Here is a 25726-nt window from a genome sequence, read left to right on the forward strand (position 1 = left end):
AATTTTCATTAATTAATACCTTTATGAGCTTATGGTAGTTGGTTATTATAACAGCCTTTTTAATACTACCCGCCATTGTGTTTTGGCCTCTGTTTTCAATTAACTTGAATCTGTAGTAATTTTAATTTAGTTTTTAATTATTTGGTTTGTAGTCAAACGTGCTTTTGCATTATTTTCATTTGGGTACAATGTTAATTAATCCACCATGGCTCTTTTCTGCTATGCAATAAAACGGATATTATTTCTGTCTCATATTCAGTAAAGTTGTGTGGTATATGTTTTGTATATTCCATATACATACTTTGATGTATAAAATACATAATTGCCTCAGGACATGGTCATTACCGTATACATGTGTTAAACAGTGTTGGATTTCATCGATTTCATGTATGAGTTCGGCAGTTACAATAACAGCCTAAAAAAACTACATCTCTTACAGAATAATTTTTATATAAAAAAATATATATGGTCAGCCGTTTACATTTAATAAATAGCTTTATTAATATTTTTATTATATTAGCTTGTAGCTAGAACAGTTTCTCGCAAATAACACAATAATTGCTACGGTAGTTCGAGTTGTATATTCCCAGAATATCACACAACATTCCCGAAACCAAAAACCCCAACACTAGCTATGAGACAAGTATTCGCTATTCCCAGTGCTCCAGTGAATCGATTCTGCCAAGTCGGGTCGGTATCAGCCTACGGCATCCAATAAGACGGTTGACAGACTCGAATTAGTTACAGACGTTGCGAAAACGATGCAATGTTAAAGAGAACGGGCTCGTTCGACCGCAAATAAACGGACCGCCCCGGGCCCGCTCGCTGATAACACGTATTCTATTAAAATGACAGCGTATTTAGCGGCCAAACTAAAACAGTGGTGTTGTAAGTGTGATGTGTATTTGTGTTTGGCTGTGAATTGATGCGCTCATTTAGATTTTTATTTTGATTGACGGGATTAACTTTCTGGGTTGCCCGTACAGAACAGACAGTGAAATCGGTGACTGAATGTTTTTAGGACGTAAACGGAATGTATACTGATGGCAAAAGCAACGCACGCTTCCTACAAAAGTCGGTAAGAAATTATATGTAAATTAGTACAGAGAAAAAAATATCCTATTAGCTGTCCTACAAAAAGTTGGTCAGGTTAACTTGAATTAGGTTGTAATAAATACTTATTATCATAGGTTTTATATCATACTGTCTGATTGTTTACATGATTTCCCTTGTTATATTCCTTCTTATGTGTACATATTATGCACGTACCTACCCATTTATCGTATCGCTATCATTTTTATTCATAGGGATTGTAGATCGTATATTGTATAATCAAAGTTATGTTTATTTAATAGTTGTGGGACATAAAAATAAAAACTTGTAGATTTTATGTCAGAACTGTATTTTAGCATCAAGACAAGTACAATATTCTATAGATCAAGATTAAGTACAATATTCAGAGCGACCTTACTTGTCAAGCGTCGGAACCGAACTGACGCTCACAGCTTCTACGCCCAGTATTTATACTAAACGGCCGTACTGCGGCCGGGTGCGAGTTATTATAGAAGCTGTGTGCGTTTGTCCGGTTCTAGCTTGTTTAATGATTACATTTGAATTATTATAACAGTATTAATTCCTAATAAGTGGCACTATGTCCACGTGTTACACACATGATAACATTATACTAATAATAAGTGAAACAAGGTAATTATGATTACACAATATGATCAATGGAATAGAAAGTCTAACAACTCGGCCATCCAACCTTATTACACGTCCTCGTGTATTGATAATACAATTCTTTAATAATCAATAAACTTTCTTATATTATAACCTAATTATTAAATCTATACCTGTGTTACTAAAATATAATTTGCTATATCTATAATTTATAAATCATTGATGTTATTGCAAATTTCATAAGTAAACATGACATTATTATTTTCTTGATTATGTACATAAAGACCCAAAAATTGATCTAAGCTTAAAACTAAACATAGAATTGCTGAAACGTTTGAGTAGATTAGTAATTATTAAATTTTAATTAATGTAGACAAGAATCAAGTCATCTGATAAGAGGGCCTCTGTAAGACAGCTCTCATCGACTTTTCTTGCAAATCAATGCCAATAAGTGTTTTAGGGATCTAGTCACCTGACAAGAGGATCTCTGTGAGATAACTCTTGCTGACTTTTTCCCCGTCAATTTGTCAATCTGTGTTCAGGGTTCAAGTCACCTGACAAGGGGATCTCTGTGAGACAGCCCTTATCGACTATCACCCATAACACTCTAAGTTTATTATAAATTATAAAGGTTTAGTTACTGTACCAATTTATCTGTTTTGTTTTTCATTTATATGTATCTATAAATTTGTACTTATTCAACATCGGATGAATGGTCTGGAGATAGATGGGGTCTCCGGAAATTCAACCAAGGTTTCATTTTATCTATGGCAATTACTGCATTATAGGATCTGTTATTTTTTCGAGTTATAGGAGTATCTTCTACAACGTATCTGTCGTTTCCAAGAATTTTTGTAATGCGATACGGACCCTGAAACCTAGGAATTAATTTTTTGCTTTGTCCTGTGCAAGGGACGTCTCGCTCAATTGTTACCAATTCGCCAACGGCAAAGTGTTTTGGGGGTTTAGTTTTCTTGTCATAGTTATTTCTTTGTTTTTCCTGGTATTTGTGTATATATGTGTCTATTTCTGTACGTATATCCTGTATTGGTATTGGATTATTCATTCCGGGGGTGTCGAGGTAAGATTTTATTATGTTGTCGTTGCGGTTGTTAAGATTTAGACCAAACAGAGCCTCGGATGGTGTACGACCTATGCCTTTATTATGTGTATTATTTAGGGCCCATTGAACGTCGGGCACAAAAGTATCCCATTTATTTTCATCAGCACCAATGCATTTGGCAGTGAGCGAGTCCAAGAGTGTTCGGTTGTACCGCTCTACCTGTCCGTTAGCTCTTGGAGTCGCTACTGCATTCAGAATATGTTTAATTCCGGAATCAGTCATAAACTTTTTAAATGCTGCACTTGTGAAGCAGCTTCCGCGGTCTGATATCAGCCTTTTGGGCACCCCGAATATACTAAAATATTCCTTTAATTTATTAATGACTATAGCGGCATTGGTGCTCGAAACTGGCTTTAGTACGATAAATTTAGTATAAGCTTCTATTATCACCAAAATATGGGTGTTACCTTTAGTACTTTTGACAAAAGGCCCGACATGATCGATGTGTAAAGTTTCAAACGGGTTATTATTTTTTTCAATCGTATGTAGTGGGGGTTTAAGATTGGAACCCGATTTAGCGTAAGAGCATTCTAAACATGATTCGACGTATTTTTTAACAAACGGTCTCATTTTAGGGAACCAGTACGAGTCTTGTATCCGTTTTAACGTCTTTTCGAACGCAAAATGTCCTAAATCATCATGATTCTGTTTTAATATTTGCCATCTCACCCCTTTAGGTACTACCCATCTATTCCCTTGGTCAGTAATTCTGTATAGTTTACTATCATTTATTGCGAAATTTGATTTAATATCCGTTACATCTTTAGGGTCGGGGCCTTGCAAAATTGATATAATTTTTTGTATTTCCGAGTCATTTTGCTGGACCGTCGTTATCCAATCAGCTTCTGTCACTTCCATCACCAAAGCTAGTCTATCTTTCTCAGTATAACCGGAAGGGTCTGGGTTTCTACTTAAAGCATCCACATGAGCCATGGTCGTACCAGGTTTATATTTAACTGTGAAGTTAAACTCCTGCAACTCAATCCACCACCGAGCCACACGTGGTATCAGGTCCTTTTTTAAGAAAGTAGCTCTTAAGGAGTTACAGTCAGTAAATATAGTAAACTGTATGCCAATTAAATACACTCTGAACCGTTGGACTGATACGACCACGGCTAATGTTTCTAGCTCATAAGCCGTCATGTGCTGTTCGTGTGTTGTTGTCTGTCGACTGAAATAAGCAATTGGACGGAGATTTCCCTGTTTGTCACGTTGCATAAGGATGCCAGCTATCCCTAATTTGCTGGCGTCGGTATGTAACTCTGTGTCTAGAGAGGGGTCATATAGAGCAAGGGTTGGTTTATTGGTGAGTATTAACTTTAGTTTTTGGAAGGATTGTTCTTGTTGTTCTCCCCATACCCAATCAGAGTCCTTTTTTAATAACCCAGTAAGAGGTCTAGCAATAAGGGCAAAATTTTGCACAAATCGTCTAAAAAAACTACATAATCCTATAAACTGCCTAACCGTGTGCTGGTCCTTTGGTGTTGGAAAACTAGTCACTGCTTGGATCTTACTATCTCCCGGTCTTATACCATCCTTGCTTAGCTCGAAACCTAAGTAATTTATTTTTTTGTAAAAGAAACAACATTTTTCTAGATTTAATGTTAGCCCCGCATCCTGTAACAACTCTAAAACTGATTCAAGCCTACTCATGCCTTCGTCTAATGTTTTTGATGGTATAATTATATCATCCATGTAAGCCGATGCAACGTTATGCCCTAAGACTTGATTTATAAGTCGCATGAAAACTGCTGGCGCATTAACTAACCCGAATGGCATTCGAGTAAACTCAAAATGTCCGTCAGGCGTCACGAAAGCTGTTTTGTGGCGATCTTCTTCACGAATAGGGATCTGATAATAGCCTGACGCTAGATCAAGTGTTGTGTAGTATTCGTTACCGGCTAGCTCATCTATTTTATCGTCTATCCGGGGCAAAGGATAGTTTTCTTTTACCGTCTTTTGATTTAATGCCCTGTAATCCACGCAAAGACGAGTTTTACCATTCTTTTTTTTAACTAGAACGATGGGACTTGAGTAATTCGAGTTTGATGGTCTTATTATAGAGCTATCTTCAAGTTCTTGAATCATGTCACGCACTTTTGATCGTTCATGGATAGATAATCTGTATGGTCTATAAACTACTGGGGTGTCATCTTTTAATTTTATACACATCTCTGTCTTGTTAGTCACGCCTAGTTCTTGCAAGTTGAGGGCAAAGCATTTTCGATTAGCGTTTAGAAGTTCTAAAAGTTTTAATACATCATGTTCGTCTAATGACTCTTCTGTATTTACGTCCTTACGGTCAATAGGTTTTAAATCATCAACTGTTGAGAGTGACCGGATGTTAACTGTTGTCAAATCATTAATTGGTTCTTGGACAGCAGGAGTGCATTGCGCAATGATCTGGTCTTTTTCCACCGGAAATGGTTTAGCCGTAAGACCCTTTAGAAGTATAAAACCATGGCCATTTTCCAAAGAAAACAATCCCTGAACCAAATAATGATCTCCGCCTATTTTGTACCTTGTTGTACCGTCTATATACACATCGCCAGTAAAACTCGGGGATGACTTTACTTCAACTATTGTTAATCCATCTATATTTATTTGTTTGCTACTCGTAAGATTAATTTTAAGGGTTTTAGAACCCTTTTTCATAATTTTTAAATTGTTTGAATCTTTTTGGAAAATTATGTGTGGTTGTTCAGTAAATGACTGTCCTATTAATAAGGGGGTGTCCATCACGGTGTCTGGTACAATAAATACTTCAACCATGGCGTTTATTCCATCAATCTCTATGTCCAGAATACTTTTACCTACAGCTTTTATAAGACTTTGCCCAAAACCCTTTAAGACCGGTAAATAACAATTTCTGTCCCAATTTGTGTCGATATTATTAATCTCAGATTCTTTTATCATGGTTGCATTACTACCAAAATCTATGAAGCATGGTTTAGTAATTCCATTTATTTTTGCATTTTTGAAGTATTTTTTGTCGCCAGAATTATCAGCCGTAATATTGAGGACAGATTTAGGTTTAGGGGTACGACATTTATCGGCCGTATGACCAGTTTTCGAACAATTATTACATATCATGGGGTTTTTAGGACAATTGGATTTAAAGTGACCTATCTCTTTGCAACCGTGACATCTTGGTGGATCTTTTGCACCAGTTGACTCTATTTTAGTGCTAAACGTTTTGTTTTTCTGTGTATTACTGGAAAAATTTGGCCTAAGGGATTTTGTATTTCTTAGATAGCATAAAAGTTTATCTTGTGATTCGAACTGTGCCGCTTCAGCACCTAATCTAATGTTACGATCATCGATACCAAAAACAATACATTCTATTGCATTTTTACCCGATATGCCGCAACGATTAAGTAATGCGATCTTCTCATAGAAATAGTCCTCTAAGGAGTCGCCAAATTTTGCCCGTTTGGCAAGCATCGTCGTTAATTTTTGTCCGTAGTTTTCGTTACTTGGAAAGGCAGTTTTCAGTTTAGTTTGCCATTCTGGCCATGTAAACAGCAAGGAATCTAAACCCTCATACCATTTTTTTGCAACCCCCTTTAATTTTGGTAACGCGAAATATGTGGTTTCCTTCTGAGTCCAGTTAAAGATTATTGCACATTCGTTTACTTTATGAAGCCACGTTTCAATTGTTTGTTCAGGACGAGAAGGATCGAAATCAGGTATTGAGTTTTGCGCGGAGGGGGTTTGAATTCTGTCTGTAGTGTTGGTGTTTTTAAGTACTTGTAATGCCTCTACCAGCTTATTAATATCCATGTTATTGTTATTAGTTAAAACATTGTCTATGTTACCCGGTTGATGCGAGCTGGTGCGCTGCTGCCTGGAGCTGGAGCTGCGCTGCTTGGAGCGAGAGCGCCGCTGCCTGGAGCGAGAGCGCCGCTGCCTGGAGCGAGAGCGCCGCTGCTTGGAGCGAGAGCGCCGCTGCTTGGAGCGAGAGCGCCGCTGCTTGGAGCGGGAGCGCCTCAGGCTGGAGCTCCGCTGCCTGGAGCTGGAGCTCCGTTGCCTGGAGCTGGAGCGCCTTCGGCTGGAGCCGGAGTGCTGCTGTCTGGAGCGACCCTCTCTGGACCGGGGGCGTCGCCGCCTGGAGCCGGAGCGCCGCTGCCTGGAGCGGGAGCGTCGTGGCCCGGAGTCAATGCGCTGCTGCATGGACCCAGTGTGCCGCTGCCTGGAGTGTGGGCTGCGACTTCGACCCTGCAGCCGCGATGGAGTACACAATTTGCGTTCCATAGTGCGGCTCAAAATAAAAAAAAAACAAATGTTAATTATCTTATATAATTAATCATAAAATGACAGTTGTGATGAAGTATTTAATAAATCAGTAAACTTCTTTGACTTTTATTGAAGGAATCAAACCCCGTAATTTTATGATAATTGCAAAATGAGATAAAATGTTAAGCCAATAATAGAGAAAAATAAAGCAACCACCTGGTCTACATGGCGTTATGCAGGTATAATAGGCATGGTAACAGATTTATAGCAATGATTAGCAACAAAAAGCACTTAGCAACATGTTAATGGTTCGCACAGGAATTGAACCCGATATCTCTGAGTGAAACAAGAAGTTCCCACCAGAATACATATTTTATTACACAATAAAAGAAAAATAAAAAAACAAACTTCAATACACTCACCTGGGTTTCAACAAAAGAAATAATTGAGCGTCTTACTCTTTTTTTCCTTATGTTGTGCTGGGTAGCCACTGACAACACTTCCTGGTTAAAATCAGTGTTATCTCCACTTCTGATTTGTGGGACATAAAAATAAAAACTTGTAGATTTTATGTCAGAACTGTATTTTAGCATCAAGACAAGTACAATATTCTATAGATCAAGATTAAGTACAATATTCAGAGCGACCTTACTTGTCAAGCGTCGGAACCGAACTGACGCTCACAGCTTCTACGCCCAGTATTTATACTAAACGGCCGTACTGCGGCCGGGTGCGAGTTATTATAGAAGCTGTGTGCGTTTGTCCGGTTCTAGCTTGTTTAATGATTACATTTGAATTATTATAACAGTATTAATTCCTAATAAGTGGCACTATGTCCACGTGTTACACACATGATAACATTATACTAATAATAAGTGAAACAAGGTAATTATGATTACACAATATGATCAATGGAATAGAAAGTCTAACATAGTGATTTATGTTTTCTTATTCTTGTCGGGCGGCCATTGTTAAAAACTGATTTATATGGAATAAGCCGACCAAACTGGGTCAAAGGGGAAGGACTGTCCTTTGAGCAGTAAAGTTATGCATTAATGTACTGACTAATATATAAACGTATATCCAGAGTTGCCCATTAAAATGGATCAATATATTTTTTATGAATATTGTTGTCTTTTGCTAGTCACCTCTGACTTCTTCTACGGGTAGCAAAACATTTTATGCGTTGCTATTGCAATACTCGTATAGTAAATATGTTTACATTTATAGAAATAATCTAAAACAATGCACCTCTGCCTACCCTGCAAGGGAGTACATTCCTACAAGGTGTGAGTGTTTGTTTTGTTGTTTGTTTATAGAGATAATCTTAAACAGGAAATCACGGTGGCAAACAGTTCTTAAAATTTCTGCACCCTCAAATGCAACTGAACCTGGAGAAGAGATAAGTTACAAAACACCCAAAACCAGTAATGGCTGGAATTAAACCTTCAAACGTTCATACGGCAAGCTGCTTTACTAATAACACCGTCCGATAGTTTCCAATAAAACGAGTTAGAAAATATACCTCCAATAAAATTTAATAGGTCCTATACGTTTAAAAACATTACTAAAGCCGCCCACTGGATCAAGCAATAGATACTATCAATAGAAAATTGGACAGTACGGCGTCTCATATCCACTTTAAAATGGTATTGTTGTTGTGGTGTTTCCATGGCGACGACGGACGGTATTGGGTATTATTTGACAATACTTCGGATACACTTTGTAAGCTATATCCCCTAACTTGAAATGTACCAACTATTTCCGGTCATCATAATTAAAATTGTAATTTTAGGTCAATTTACAGTGATGTCATTTTGTTTAGGTATTCAGATATTTACGCTGTATACAGTAATAGTAGTTGTACGTAAAAATCCTTTAACAAAATTATAAATTACTTAATTTTTTGTGTAGATAGCAAGATAACTCGTATTTTTTATGTAAATAAATTAATTTGAAAAAAAAAACTTAAAATTTGAAAAAGGTAGTAAGAATAAATTAATACATCGACACAATCGAGGTGCAACAATAACACACTTCTACTCGTAAAGTTCACGTACCATGTTGTTCCTGGACTGTAGAGGTCTGTATGAGTATGACACATTTGTAAACAATGTTGTCACATCCACCGATATCTTTCACTACGTATTAACAACGCCACTGCACTGAATATTTTATATCAACAGCTGCCGTCAATCACTTTAAAATTAAAATTTAAAACTCCCTTTAAAATGGTAACTCGTGTCCGTAAAATGGTTGATGATGGAAAATCACATTACATGATTGGTGTTTTAAAGTTCTTTATGGTCCTGTATTCTGATTATTTGGTTTAATGCATAATATGTGATATATAAATATATAATGTTGAAACATGATTTTTGATTTAATTGATTTAAAAGTTTACAATAATAGTAACCAACATATTATAATTAACAATGAATATAAAATTTTAAATCTGTACTAGAATAAGAATTCAAGAGATTTCAGTGCTACCTGCAATAAACCTCCGCAACGGCGCCGGAAGGCCTGGTTTCCAGTATTCAAATTCCGAACTCACAAGTTTGTTATCTTATCGGCGCCCTAAGTAAACATACGGCGACGCTGGAAAAAGTTCACACACATAATGAACTGGAAGACAGCCCAACTTTCCCTTTGCCTCCTTTTTGGACGAACTTTATTAAAAAAATACATTTTCCCAACGACTTGTTAAGTTTGAGGAGTTTATCTCGGCTTGTACAATTTTTATACTGAGTTACGTAAGTTGTTAGACGAAAATGAATGTTTGGCAGCACTGTGTGTTTATTAAGCTGTTGTTTTTCCATCATAACAACAAAACCGAGAATGTGACATTTATTCATATCACAATTTATGGGCTGTTACATCAGTATATGAAAACTACGGCGGCCTACGTCACTAGCCCCGGCTACTGACCGCTTCCACCACAACAATAAAAGGTGAAAGCGTAAAACTAAACATAAATATTCCCTTATCACACAATACGTAATATAAAAGCCTTTAAGCAAGCCCACCCATTATGAAAATACAATAACCATCAAACACACAGTCCATCATAACCACACGTTTTGTTTCGCAGCAGACAGCATTACAATAAAAAAAACTGTCACATTAAGGAGGCCGGTTATTGTGATAAATTATTAGTGTGAACGCCAGATAAGCATCTGTACACATGTAGTAGTAATAGCGGTGGTCGCGTGAGCGGCCGCAGGTTATCGACAATAAATGGACAAATGAACACACGCAATCATAATTTACCGTTTCGTTCCTAAACCTAATGAGCTACACATGACACATCCCGTTCGTAATTAAATTATACTAGTAAACAGCTTCGTGACAAAACGATTAAACAAAACAAGCGAACAATTTTTCAGCCATTAAAACGAAATCATTTATCACATGTTATCTTCACCACCATTTTTCACGGCGCCATGCATGGTGAAGGCCATTAATCTGCAGTCAACTTCCTAACCTTTATTATCTTGTATCCTAATTAATAATGTTACCTCTAGTTCTTATTTAGTTCGAGAAACTAATACAAGTTATGCGTTTCGAAGTGCGAGTTACGGCTGCTACTATCGGAAGTTTATACATTTTTTCGTCGGGGCATGTAATGGTGCGTGCTAAAGGTTGATATCGCCACAAGTTTCAGGACTGACCGTGGGACGCCCCCTCACAAAATAACTGGGTGTCAGATGATAAAAAAGTTTTTATACCGTGCTTACGGCGCGGACCCGTGGCCTAACTATCTATAATGGTGAAAGGATTACTGGAATAGGTTCATGGCGGTATAGAGTTTGGCGTCTCATCATGTTGTATGTGTTTAAAGATATATATTATTATAAATTGAAAAAAAAAACTGAGACGTTTAGATTAATTTTCTGTTTCAATTAATCTTTGAGTTCAGAAATTCATACGGGCACAAGTATTGATAAAATAATTAGTCCTTTACTGGGGCCTACTCCGTTTACTCACATGACTATGAGATGGAGTGAAACCCTAGCTTTATAAACCTTCAATAGACACCCGAGATTTAACCATCAATAATCAAATGTTCAATTACTTTGAATTAACGTAAGTTATCGACGGTATCAATTTATAAATTTCATTCCTATCATTAATTACTAGACGGTGAGTTAAGAATGTACATAAGTACCTAATTATGAAGCTTCAGAACTTTTCATGTGTCAGCATTACAGATCAATGATATTAAATCATTAAGTACGTATCTAACGATTACTTAATCATCTGATTATTGAAGTAATATTTATAAGGTTTTGTTCTGATATAAGTTTATATAATTTTAATACATGGCTTCGTCCCAAGATGATGCATTATTCAATAAGGTGTTTTTGCCAAGAGGCCATTTTGTACAGTAAGCATTAATTATAATGTACTTTGTGGACATTGTATAAATAATTTATGTATTTACGTGATTTTATTAAATTGATAAATGTTATTTTCATATTATTATTTTTTCAAAAAAGGGATTTATTTATAATAATTATTTGAATGTAAATAATCTAACTAAACACCTAATGATAAAATAAAAATTATAAAACCAAAGATAAAAAAAGAAAAAAATGTTTTCAAAAATAATTTATTCAAATAACTTATAATAAAATACAAAACATTGAACCTTAAAATAATACGTAAGGAAAAACAAATTCACTAACGCAAGCAAAAAACCAACCAAACAAACTGTAAACAAACACTATCACGTGACCAGAAAACTCACTTAAAAACTACGAATAAAACCCTCAATCCTCCCAAAAACTACCCAAAACAATACTCACAATCACAGGCGGTGGATAGTCAACGTTCGCCGAACGGAAAATATCTACGAGATGCACCATATGGACAGTTTTAATTTTCGACTTTGTGGAAAACACGTCGTGTGCAACTATGCGGGTTCTCTGTACGTCCGGTCCGTGCGACGGTCGGGCGGAGACTGAGGGCCTGCGGGCGGGCTCACGCACAGCGCCCGCCGACCAATCGGGTGCGTGGACGCGCGCACCTCAACCGCCCCACGCCGACAATCGATGCCCTATATTGCATTAATTATTTACGAAACACGCGATAAGATAACAGCCTCTTTGGTGCAGGTGATGCATTTGGGTTTGGGACGGAAATAAGATGGAAAGAGTGTCGTACGTTTGGGAATTTTTGATTCATATTCTTTTTTTGTATATTCTGATTAAGACTAATTCTGAAATATATTTTTTACGTATGATTTAATTCAATTTCTAAAAATATAATAAATATTACAAGTAACATATAATGTGTTCTATAGGAGATTAATATAAAATTTATTGGAGGCCACTCGCAAGCACAAATAACAGAATAAAGGTATAAATATACTAAATATTACCTTGGCCCATGTTGGAATAAGTCTAAAATAGTTATTACTTTCGCAAAGTGCCCATCAAAAGCTACACGTGACAAAACTAACGTACATTATAAATTACTTTTGTGACGTATGACGTAATGTAAACTCGTAAATAGTAGTAGTTCAAACAGAAAATGTAAGTTTATTATTGTCTTTTTTCGTAGGTTTCAAGTTTGGATCGACGTTGACACTGATAAAGCGTTATCTCGGGATTCAATCTGCGCTCGTCGACACTAGGGGTGATTTTACCGCCGTTTCGTATGAATTCCAGTAATAAAAGGCTTTTACTCTTATTTTATACGATACTTTGTCATGGACATTGATACCGTTATAATAATAAGGACGATAAGAATAATGTATTGCTCGATGAAGACTACGCGGCTACGCGCTACGCAACGCTACGCGGCCGCTACGAAAGTGCTACGAGATATGGCTACGAAATTCGTAGCTCGTACAAGCAGTACGAGCACTGGATTTGTAAATTATGATTTTCATTAATCTTGTAATATTTTGGTTTTGTGTGAGTTTTATTTAAATTTTAAATGTTTAACAACCATAATATTAGATTAAAACAAACATTAGACCGACCTACTAACCCACTCCGGTCTCCCACAACCATAAATTTGCAGTTCCCCTTGCAATAGGGTTTACAGCCAACGCTTTCGAAGTCTATTAATTTTCCAACTTTTCACCCTCGGAATAAAACTACAAAGGGTTCAGTTCCACATAAATATAACGTGACCTTAAATTTAAATGTTTTAACCAGCACAGATGAAGCGACGACTTGCGAAAGGTGGCTGGTAATGATTGGATGCGGAAAGCTATAGATCGCATCCAGTGGCATGCTTTGGGAGAGACCTACGTCCAGCAGTGGATTGCTATACGTTTATGATGACATTATTTTCATCAATTAACAATACTATATCTAGGTACACTCCGTTCATCCTAAAGGCGTGGGTGAGTGGTTTTTACGCTAGATTTCGTTTGCGCAAGCTGCCCCATTAAAAGTTTTAGTCTTGGAAAGTTTTAACAAGCACAGTGCATGATCCACTGACTGATAACAACTTCGTACTCACCTCCAGTGAGCTTTACTGTACCTTACCGGGCGAATATTGTCGGAGATACTTCTTATCATCTGTTTTGAAATTAAGTCTTACTGCCGTACTCAGAGGCGTAATTTAGCGTATGTTAGTGAAAAAATTTACAACAAAATATTTGATTTGATTTGATATGTATTGAATAAGTTTTATTTTCTTCTTACGTATCCAATAAGTTTGATTAACGCAGGAATTGTATTTTTTGTTTATTATTACGTGCTACAAAGCTCTTGAATGAATAGGCAATTTTTTATACTTTTTGTGTTACAGCTGACATGATTATGTTTACACTTTTTAGTAGGTATATGGTATTAACCAAAAAAAAAAAAAATTAATAAAAAATGTTACACTTTTAAACGCTCTGGGCCAAAATGGCAGACGCGTACGGAACAATGGAAACACTTAATTTGCTACATTTATTTTGTGTACAATAAAAAAATCAGTCAGACGCGACAGTGAGCTGGCCTGTAAATTAGACGGGTGGACTAAATTACTTCTCTTTCCCTATTTCAATATTAAACAAAAGGGACAACGGAGACGAGAGGTCTGCTTTGTATTAAACCTCTGCACCGTAAGTAATGTGTATCATTTTTTGCTGCGTCCTACCTTTTTATGCTCGAGGGAAAATGTTATAAGCTTTATTAAATTTTATAAGCGTATAACATGCTATCAATAATACTGGACCCTTGGGGCCCAGACATGAATGTTTGTCTTCATAATATCACAAATGTGTGCTTCGTTTAATTAATAATTTCCATGTAAATACTAGAGTGGTTCTTTTTAAAATTTCATACACAACGTGGCCTGTAAGTAGGTACACATAAAAATAAAAAAAATAACATTGAAATGTTTTAGTAGTGAGGCGCAATTATTTTTGAAACAAAACATTACCACGTGAACAGACTGCATAAAATTTAATAAGGTGAAGGTAGGACCTAAAACAAAAAAAGAGACTTCATTCCTACTACTAGTAGTTATACTTAAAATCAAAAAACAAATATAACACCCGGCATAGAAAATGTTTGTGTTGGTTTATCCACCGGCCATCAATTAGATTGGTCCGACCATTCAGCGTTGATCATATTTCCTTTCAGTTGATTAGGTCTAAATCATGAATAAAATATTTGGGCCGTGTCTTGTCCTTATCTGACTTTGACCCCATACGGACCCCATCTTTTGTCCTGAATAATTTATGGCGGACTTGAAGTTTATGCCATTCCATTTTTATCAATGAAGCAGAGTTTAAGTTTAACATGAGAGAAAAGTTGTAAAACAAAAAATTACCAAAATGACCACATTAGTCTTTGGCCCGATACATCTACTAAAGTGGTCCTATTTAACTGAGGCGAAACCCGCGGTACAGAGGAAAACATCGGCAATTACATCGTTTACTTCAGAGTTGTTCAGGTGAGATCGACTCCGATGAATGCGTGATTCGCTCCGTTCGACTATTACTTGGATTTTCATTCGATTAGATGCCGCGCCGTGAAGTCATTGCGCATTATCTGAGAAGGTGTTTTGAATAAATCTAAGATGGAGCCGTCGGGTCTCCAACATGTTTAGCATAATTTACAAGACTTGTAGTGTTATTTTACTGAAATCCTTTGTTCAATTATATGCTAATATTAAATATATAAGTATGTTTATTATTGCATATAGTTATGTATATATTAATAATAATAATATAAATATGTGGGGACATCTCACACACGGCCATCCGTCCCCAAGCTAGGCAGAGCCTGTGTTATGGGTATTGGACAGCTTATACATCTACACAAATACATAGATAGATACATATTAAATATAAATATCAACACCCAAGACCCGAGTACAAATATTTGTCTTTAAACAAATATCTGCCCCAGCCGGGAATCGAATCCGGGACCTTCGGAATAGCAGTCAGGGCCACTAACCACTACGTCATTCGACCGTCTTTATTATATTATAGGATTTTAAGTTTGTTATAACAACTGATTTAATTTAGTAGATTTTCAGCTCGTGTCCATGTCGATTTCACAAAGGCCCTGTGTCGCTGCGTGTAAAACAGATTCCGCGTCAATCACTTGAAAAAATACATAGAAATAATATTGTCCGTAGCTCCTCTCTCGCTGCAATTAATTCCGTTCACTACTGGCCAGAATGCGAAACTTTATTTTAAATTCTCGTAGTATTTTTATTTTAATTTCGGGCATCAAAATTGTAAATACTGAACGTCACATGCAACTGAATACCTGAAAGTTCCGTGGCCGGACAATGACGGGCTCTGTGAAAAATGTTGCCATATATAAACTTGTTGAGGGCACAACACACAAAATCCGGTGAAAAATGTACAGTGAGTGGTAACCCTACCCGGCGAGGGGGCAGGTGCTTGTTACGAAAGAAAAACCGTTAGGGCTGTGACCTACTAGGGATATTAATAATCTAATTATGGTTACTTTTTCAAATAAAATAGCTAACGTATTAGTATTTTTTTACATACATATCATTCAAATTGGCGCAGTACATTTAATTCTACCTGCTAATCCATTAATTAGTGGCAACCCTGCATTCTCCTTTATGATAAGTTGATTGTTTTTCAATACGCGGGTGACAAAAGCCGTAAACAATTTAATACAAAGTATTCATTACGGGAGATGTCCGACCGCTAAGTTGGCTCGGTCTGGATTTGGTTGCGGTCGTAGCGTCATCTAATCCAATTAGTGGAATAGAACAAGTGAACTATGGAGACCCCAGATTATTTGGGAAGGAGACATGTTAATAGGACTTCGCTCTAGGATTAAGATCAGTAAAGTTTTTAATAGGAAATTATGATGTAAGTATCAATGCTAAATGAGACAACAACAATGCTTAGTAAGACATACCCCTAATATACTCGCAAGAATAAAAACGTTCCACAAGATATTGCCGGTCCATATGTCACTTGAACTTTTTCACTTCTCGCGAGCGTAGGTTTATTATTATGGTTTACCATCAAAATTTACTTACATTAAAATTTATAATTATAGAAGGTTATTTAGCGGCTGATGCAAAACATATCATTATGATAATAAGACAATAACTATACATTATAAAAAGGATATCAAACAAAAATGAAAAATTGAAATTTAATTTCATTTACACTAGATTATAATATCGCAGTCGTAGCAAAAGAAGTGTAATTAAGATAAAGCGCAAATAAAATATTAAGTTGTCTTACCGACAAGTACAATTACTTTTGTACCGTACTAGCCTGGCCCGTGAGTCCCGTGACTTGAATGTAGGTAAGGTAATATTGAAGCTTTCAACTGTGGTTCAAAAATAAACGACATTGGCGAGCAATGAAAAAGTTCCACTAGCTCTTGCCGTCCCGAATGACACTGGAACTTTTCATTACTCGTGAGTGTATTAGGTGAAATACATAGATGAGTTTTACATTGACAATTTAAAGTTTTAATTACAGATCATAATCACAAAAAAGCAAAATTGCAAATTTCATCACCTGAAAATTTTAAGGGGCATTCGCATTTTTTCATGCTCCTAGCAGCGATGGGTTTTAACTCGAGCGAGCTATGGACTCGGATGACATAGTCGAGGCCTGCTCACCTCTCAACGAAACTAATAAAGAACTTTTACTTGGTTTTGAATTTTCACTGAAAACACGCGCGTTAGCCACGGCGGTTCGGTTAAATACCTGCCCCAGCCATACATGGGACTAATGAAAGCTCTTGTACAATATACGTGAAGAGATACTATATAGTTATGGTTGTACTTGGCACGGATGGAGGAATTTGATAAGCAATTCGAACTAAGTTAGAGAAACGTACCTGGTATATAATAAATATTGCTTCTTATAACACAATCACCTGTGTAAGTTATTTTTCATAAGTAAGGGTAAATTAATCTGCCTTCCACGGGTACTGTATTGATATGGGAATAAATACCAGCAGCGTATGCACCCTAATAATAACTTTGATAGACTTTATTGAAACCATAGAACATCGCATGCTTGTGTGTCATTTCATTTTTAGACAAAATAAATATCAAATACTCATAAAAACTTGAATAAATAATCCAGGAAAACATTATTAAGCAACTAATAGAATAGATAGTAATCTTGTTAATGTGTGTACTCATCTAGCCGCGCCCGGCCTGGGGCTACCGTATTTAGCTTTAATCCAAGTCTGGTCCTGCGCGTCACGTACGCTTATCTGTGGCTCACCCTAAGAGCTGCCCTCTACTATGAACCTGCATATACATCCGCACTCTCCTGAGCGACCAAGACAACAACATTCCACAGCGATAACTCCGTCTCACTCGCACAGCTACATCACCCTCCGCTCATAGTATCCTGGTACACAGTCTCTATTTTTGCTACATCACTCAGTCCATAACGGTTGTTTACATTGCTGATAGGTATCAAATATAATACGAGAGTTTTTAGAGATGGTTGTATCATTGAATCCGATTTTGTTTGCGCGGCCCGATGATGATATAATTTTGTTTATCGGGTAAATACAACGTAATAATATCAGAGAGAACGAGATTCGCCTAAAACAATATTGTAGAATAGCGAATTCCGGCTACAGTTTCACAAATAGGATTGTGTTTAGGAACTTTCCGACTGAATGCAAATTCGCTTAGCCCTAAGCTAGACATAAAGTCCTTTATGTTTTACGTCGCCTTTTTGTCGGTGCAAAGCCAAGACACACCCAGGCAATCAATTAACGCACGGTTCATTCGAGCGGCACGCCCTGACACTGTATATGTTTGCGCTGGGCAAGTGGGCATTCCCTCATTACTTATGGCCGGATCGAACCTTGCCACTCGTGCAGTACACGACCTCCTGCGCCACTTCTTTTTATTGAAGTATATGGGGCAAGGTTCTACCGACATATTCCACTTTGAAAATAGGTATCGTAAGTGTATACATAATATCTACATAGGTACACTAAATACATAATAATGATGCCAACATACCTACTTCACAATACCTACCTAATATTTAAAAATTATAAAATACATTATTATATAAGATTTATAAGAGTTACTTCATTGTAAATCTTCAAATACAGTAATGGCCCCTTTATCCTAACAAACTGGACTGCTAATGAGCTGAGTAAAAATTTAAGCATTTTACTTTGCTAATTCGGGCGCGGCATAAAAATTATACTAGCAATAGCTTTACTTCAATCAACGTAACGAACGATGGAACAGCCGGAGAGGTGCACAAAGTGAAAAGGTTGTTCCTTTGTTGTCTCAAAGTTTGAAAATTAAGATTTTTTTGCGGCGTTTGCCAAATGGCGCAGAAAGCCGTTGTGAACTTGCTTCAGTTTATTTAATTGCTGAAATAATTAGAGCCTCATTCGCGAGCTCACAATTCTTTGTTTTTACATTCCCTCACTGACTAATAAAGCTTAGTAATTGCGTTATCTGTCATTGCGCCTACCCGTTTATTACTCCCGTTTCAGATGTTGCAAAGTGAAAATTAATGATGTTAACAGAGCATGTTTGCTTGACAAGATCCTTTACCCAAGAGTATGGTATTATGACGAAGAGCTTTGAACTTGAAAATTATTTGAACAAAATTCCAGTCCGCACGGTTGAAATAAAAGCAAACCATATAATAGAAAACGTAAAAATTCTCAGCAGCCGTCTATTTAAATAGAAAGTAAAGCGGCGCTCGGCAGCGGGGCGGCGGCGGCGGCGGCGGCGGCGGCGGCGGCGTGCGCCGAGGCAAGTGGCCTCTTCAAATCGTTTTAGATCTAAGCTTGCGTCGAGCGAGTAGGTTTATCTTAACAGACGTCATCGAATAAGTTTGTAATTGAACAATGCGAGCTCGCGATGCCTCGAGAATACTTCACTGGAACGAATGTTGAGGAAGGAAATGAAAAAGTAAATGTAGGCGTCTCAACGATAGCTGATGTTAAGGTACCCTCGTTTTTTCCGATTCACTGGTTAACATCGTGTAACTGATGTTATTTGAAAGGCAGTAGTTTTTTCCGCTTCACTGAATACTCAATAACTGCAGATAAAAAATACACAACTGGTGCATTATTACTGCGCTGCGCTGCCGGTGCTTCAATACTCGTAAATATAAAACTACGGATTCCCGTTCATATTGATTTAATTTATTTCTAAAAGGACTTGCCAAATTGAGTTTCAATTCAAAGCCTCAAAATATTTACTTTATATCATAAATACATGTATTTGTAAACGAGATTTCATCGAGCCATCCATTTGACGGAATTTGAAACAAAGCGAAAAAGACAGAATAAAAACCAAAATGAAAATATAATATCGAAGTTGAAATTCGTCGGTATCGCTACATAGTTCCAGCCGCAAACATTATTTCATCGTTTTCGATCTTTCTGCTCTCGCGTCAGGTTCCAAATTTGCTCAAATATGATTTGTCCTGTTTGTACGTGTCGTATATACGTGTTGAGGCGGATCAAAACGTCGATCGCACGCTCGCACCGCGCGAATGTACCGGGAGAGCATGGCAAACAAGCATTTCTATGAGAGAGATGTACTGGCTTAGCATACATCGACCCTGTATCGTTTGAATTTATCCACGGATGCGATACGATATTGATGTTCGCACTGAATTGCGCTCTCTTACCGACGGAGATGTGTGCGTGATCGATTACCAACGCTTAGATTCACCAATTTGAATTAAGTAGTCCTTAGTTGTGATTTTAAAATGCTTTGCAGATAGATAGTTATTTGATAGCCCTTCTACACTTCTGTTTATATTGCAATGAAATGAAAGAATCATAATAAATTAATCATCTCTCGCTCTTGTGAACCCAATGAACTGCTTTATTCCTACACTGGGCTTCAGTGAGATTCCTAATAAACACAAAAACGGTACGAGCCATGATTTAATTCGATCCATCACGCTCCACTGGGCGGGCGTGATCGGAGGGCGGAAGGCGGAAATTTTACAAGTATCCTAATAAAACTTGGACCCGCACAAGTTAAACAGAAACCCTCCGGAAGTTCAAGACGAGCTCGATTGCCAAATAACGATAGAGTCGACGCATCTCGTGCCCCAATACGGCCAGTTCATACACTGGGGAAGTGGAAACCTGAATGGATGTTGCTGGCCCGATCAGTAATACCACTACCTTGTATAAATAAGAGAAAAGCTGTTAAACTTATGTTGGGTGCAATACACAAATTACAGACATACAATATTATATAACTTTATTGAAAAAACGCGCAACAAATATTACATTTTAAAGTTAGTATTTAAGCAAAATAGAAGGTCTAATCGTTAAAAGCGGTCTCTTCCATGCACCATTTTGGATCAATGAATGACTTAGCCATTAAATGAGGAAGACATACACGTTTTGCCTTTGAATAAGATGTGAGAGATATTTTTCTGTTTTTATAATAAATACATACCACATACAAATGCAATACTTATGTTGATATAATACGTAGGTAAGTACTTAGACATACACTAGATAAACATAAAGCGCTCATATGTTTTTGTTTACATCTATAAGTGGTAACAGGAGACTTTATTACTAGCCACCAAGTACAGGCTTGCGCGCTCAGTCGCCTGAAAATAATCCACTCTAATTACTGAAAGACTGAAACTCATCGGCAACTTTGGCAATAAAGTGGGGGTTAAGTTGTGCAGGACAGCAACCTTGTTGCATGACTCAACGGAAACAACCAACATGGCTGCTGTAAGGCTCTCACTTACTAAGAAACATTGATAAAGGTTGCAGCATCGTTCACAAAAAGTGCAATCCTGATTAGATTAAATGTACAAATATGACTTTTTAATAAATGCATTCTAGTCTAAAATTTTGTACTGTTAAATAAAAAACTAGAACAGCCTGTAACGGAAGTTCGACTGACAATTTGATTGAGTACCTACGTACAATTTTCACGTCAAAAACCAACACTATACCAATACATCGAACACACTCGCATTCAATAGAAGGCACATAGAAGGGAAACAACATCCAAAAGTACTCACGTTTCAGTGTTTATGTTATAAAAACTATTTGAGCAAATAAATTGCCCAGCGCTTGCGTAGTTTACGACCGAAAAAGTGTTATATTATTGTGAATGGTTATAATTGAAAAACGTCAGGCGCAGAAGTGACGCCCCGCCGAGACGCGAACGAGGGTCCACGGAAGCTGTCAAAATATCATCCGCGGCAAACACAAATTTATTGCTCACTACCGTCTTACTAACATTGCTCGCCCTGAAATTACAAGCCATTTTATACTTGGACGGCTCCTAAATAGCCAAATCAATCCATTGCTTTTTTGATCTCAAATTCATCGCAGAAATTGCTCAAGCCAAAATTGATTGAAATCAAATAACAAGAACGCTTTACTTTCCGCTAATAAACTCGGAGAGCAGAAAAGAAATTCGATCGAAGCGTGTAGTAACAGAGCCTTTAAATTTGATCGGTAATCGAGTTAGTGTTGGTGAGCGCAGTAATGTCAGATTGTGCGGAGCGGCGAGCGGGGCGGCCACCGGCGAGTCAAAGGCTGCTCGCTCCGGGATCTGATGGACGCATAAATCCAATTTACGTGTTTCGACTTTCCCGGCCTAAATGCTTGTAGCAATTAAGCGGCGCGTAAAGTGCGACCCTGTCCTTTTAACCCTTTTTTGATCTCGATCCAATATCCGTGCCTGCGGTCGCCGCGCATCGAACTATCCCTGACCCGACGCCAATTTTCCCTTCATAAATACAAAATTTAATCAGGTTTGTGTTCATGTTTTATTGTTAATTTGATAACGCACTTCAAATATTTCGAGAGTTGCCCATATTAGAAGAGTTTCAGATACATTTAATGAATAATTTCAGGACAACTTTGCCTAACGAAAAGTTCATAATTAAAACCACAGTGGACTTTGAGAGCACGTAAAATGAAAATACCGGACACATACAAATTTACAAGCATATTAATAAATTATATCCAGGAAAACAATGTCAATGAATAAAAAGAACTCACTTAAATGTTAAAGTTAATCGCATTGTGCGAAACTACTTGAGCATTTAAGGGACTTATTTGGCTGTGAAAGTGGTGTTACATAATTCAGCGCGTTCAGTAGCGAAGTTGCCGGCGAGTACGTAAATCATTATAGCTCCCGCGGAGAGGCGCGGCCGTGTAAAGACTGAAACAATTATTGCTTGTTAGGGACGGCTTCCGCCGCGCCGGGGGAAATAATAAAGAAACTGCTCTCGGACTGCTATTCAATTGCTCTGTAGAACCTGTAGATGCTTATATTTGTATTGCTTTGATTGCGCAGTCAAATTTACAGGAATTGCTTTTCGATTTTGCTTTCATAATAATTATTATGATTACAGTTTCATGTGCAAACTGTAATGTAAGCTGGTACGGTAGTAATTACTTGTTTGAATAAGTTAGTTAAGATTAAACTGTTGTTTGATCCCGCTGGTCCGCCGAGGGACCAGGGCATCAGGCGAGTGAGGAAGTATACCATTTAATGGCCTATTACGTAATGATGACTCACGGGATGAGAGCGGCGGGCACTTCGTTTTACTTAAGTCTTAAAAAGATTTTGAAATAATGCGCACATTTCTCGTGTCGGTATTTTAATTACGCAACTTCGGGGGCTTTGCGCACAACGTAAGAATTTTTCATTATTTTTTTATTAATGACTTTCGTTCAGGGTTAAATGGGTAGTTGCTTGGAGTTGTTTACAGGTGGTTGATATACATAATTAACGTCTTCAATAACAAGACCTTATCTTAATTATTAGTCAGTATGAAGGAAACGTTGAATAAATATAAATCCCTGATAACCCGTTTGATAGAATTTCCCAAAAACGTTGCCGTGAGTTCGCTAAACTCGGTTTGATCTAGTACGCGGCGTGACGGCGCAGCAGTCGCTATAGGTGTCTACATCTATATCTATAGATGTGTACGTCTGTATACGGTAGGCTTAAGCAGCGGAGGCTATGATTGCTCACGCCGGCTAAGCCCCTGAAAACGTCGCAGCCGAGTGCCGAGTTAACTTTAATTACATCACGTACTAAGGATTTTCCTAACTTTCAACTAAGCTCGGCCTACATGGTGCCGGCGCTTGCGTAAACATCACGCTTTCTTCTTTTCGCGATATGCTCCGGCACTAATCTTTGGAACTCTCGCGATATTACTTAGCGGGTGAGTAATACGGGATGAATATTTTATTGATGTCGCGAACTTGTTAGTTGCGAGTGTTCCAGCACGAGTGGCTTCAAATGGACTTTGGAATTCCAGATTTGATCGTTTTGAATTCCTTTTCATGAAGGATAAACTTGCTTGAACTTATAAGTTAAGTAGTATAAAGTAGTATTTGACAGCATCAACATTCAAAAAGATTTTTTATTTCATTTCATATTTTTATTTAATGGATAAAGATTTATTATTTTTTAGCTTTTTCCTTTTATTGTCTGATCCGAATCACGCCGCACTCTTCATGACAGTCATCGCACAAATCCAATTAAACTTATCTTGCACAAAGCGCTTGCCCAATTGTTTTCGTGTCAGTAACGAGGCTGGCAAATAAAAAGGTGTCGGCCGTCCTCAAACAAGTTGTTAACAACCAGTCCAGTGACAAAGCGGCTAGGCGGGCGGCGGCGGCGGCGGCGGCGTATTTTCTGTCACTATGACACAACTAGGTGCCCTCGTGTAGGTGCGAGGGTGTGAGGTCACCTCTGGCTTTAATGAGTGTTGTTGTCCTTGTCTCGTGTTCATTGAATTGTCAATGCTGCTCGATGTTTCGATTTTTTGGGTGAACAAATAAGTGTTTTTGTAGTAACATGCTCTAAGCAATAAAGTAGACATTTACCTGTTTTATGAATCTGTAAAAAACGTATTTCAATCACAAAGTGTCTCGACGGAAGGTAATAATAAAACTGAGAGGAAGCGTTGGGAGCGCACGCAGTAACGCCAGTGTGGAAATTGTCAGAACGATATCCTGAAGAAGGAAAGCAGCAGAACGCCAGCGAGGCGTGCCACGGCGGAAGAATAAAATCGAATAATCGTTAATAAACCACTGTAATAGACTGTCAACCCGATGTACGGAAGGAAATACGAACTAAAAATAGGAGCGAATTCAACCGAATGCTGTCCAAGCGTTCTCTGATACTTATCGAAGCATTATTAGTTGCTGCCTTTGTTCTCAAATAGTATTATGAGTTTGTACATGACGTAACATTAATTATTTATAGGTGTGATGGAAATAATACTCTTAAATATTTAATATTCTCTAATCTTTTTGTATAAATCAAACATTAATCTTGAAGATCTTTTTGTTACAGGTATGTAATTTTGTACAGGGTATAAAGGTAATTCAACAATAATTTACAAAGATAGCTTTTAAAGTAGCGTGCACATGAATTCCCACGGCCACACAATAATCCAAGGAGCAGTCTTCTTCATTATTCAGCGCAGTTGCCCATACAGCAGCGTGTTTGAACGTAGCCTCAAAGAAGGCTAATACGGAGCTCTCTCCACAATAAAGAAACCGTTTAGAAATTAAGCTCAAGAGAAACACGATGCTAATATCAAAAGACGAACAAAATTCATTAGAAACGTTCGCTGAACGCACTCCCACGATTTGAATAAAATATGTGCGGTTTGCTTCGCGGCCGGATTCAGGACACGGCTTTATGTTTTTCCTTTTTATCTATTAAACGCATTTGCTTTACAAATCTGGCGGAGTCGGTGCGAGCATGAGGGAGTTATCCAGGCGACGGCTGCATTTCTGCTCTTATAATGTCGTCTGGGGTTGCGCTTTCTTTTATGTGAGTAGGTGTGTAGGTGCCACTCGTTTCGGGGTTTGTGCTGGGACTTTGTTGCAGGTTCTGACGGTGCATTCTGGTCGTAACCTGGCGAGGATGCCGCGAGGAGGTTTTGTTTAATAAAGACAATGTCGAGCGCCGCATTATCCTTCGCGTTTGAGATCTTTATGTGTTGAGTGGAATGCATATTTTGTTTACCTCCTCGCCGTGTAGCTTTGAAGTATTTGTAATACATAGTTCTTTTTGTTTAAACGTTCCATCTTTTTTTTTTAATATTTTTGGTTGTCTAATTAAACTATGATTGCTCTTACTGATCGTAAACTTCAACTGTTCTTGATAATCCTACCAAATCTGGGGGCACGGCAGTGCCCCCGCCAAGTCGAGCAAAAAAGCGGCACGGCCGTATCATATATTATACGTGTCCGC

The 25726-nt window shown here is 37.6% G+C and overlaps 2 protein-coding genes across 7 annotated transcripts in view; both read right to left on the reverse strand.

Annotated features, from left to right (window-relative positions):
- LOC105385214 (CUGBP Elav-like family member 3) overlaps positions 1 to 25726 on the reverse strand; it is a 388314-nt gene that overhangs the window by 95493 nt on the left and 267095 nt on the right. The window lies entirely within an intron of this gene.
- Positions 1 to 25726, reverse strand: part of LOC105384707 (chitooligosaccharidolytic beta-N-acetylglucosaminidase) — a 445339-nt gene that overhangs the window by 26255 nt on the left and 393358 nt on the right. The gene's annotated exons all lie outside the window — the stretch shown is intronic.

Source organism: Plutella xylostella, chromosome 12 (genome assembly GCF_932276165.1).
Source record: "Plutella xylostella chromosome 12, ilPluXylo3.1, whole genome shotgun sequence".
Taxonomy (NCBI): Eukaryota; Metazoa; Arthropoda; class Insecta; order Lepidoptera; family Plutellidae; genus Plutella; species Plutella xylostella.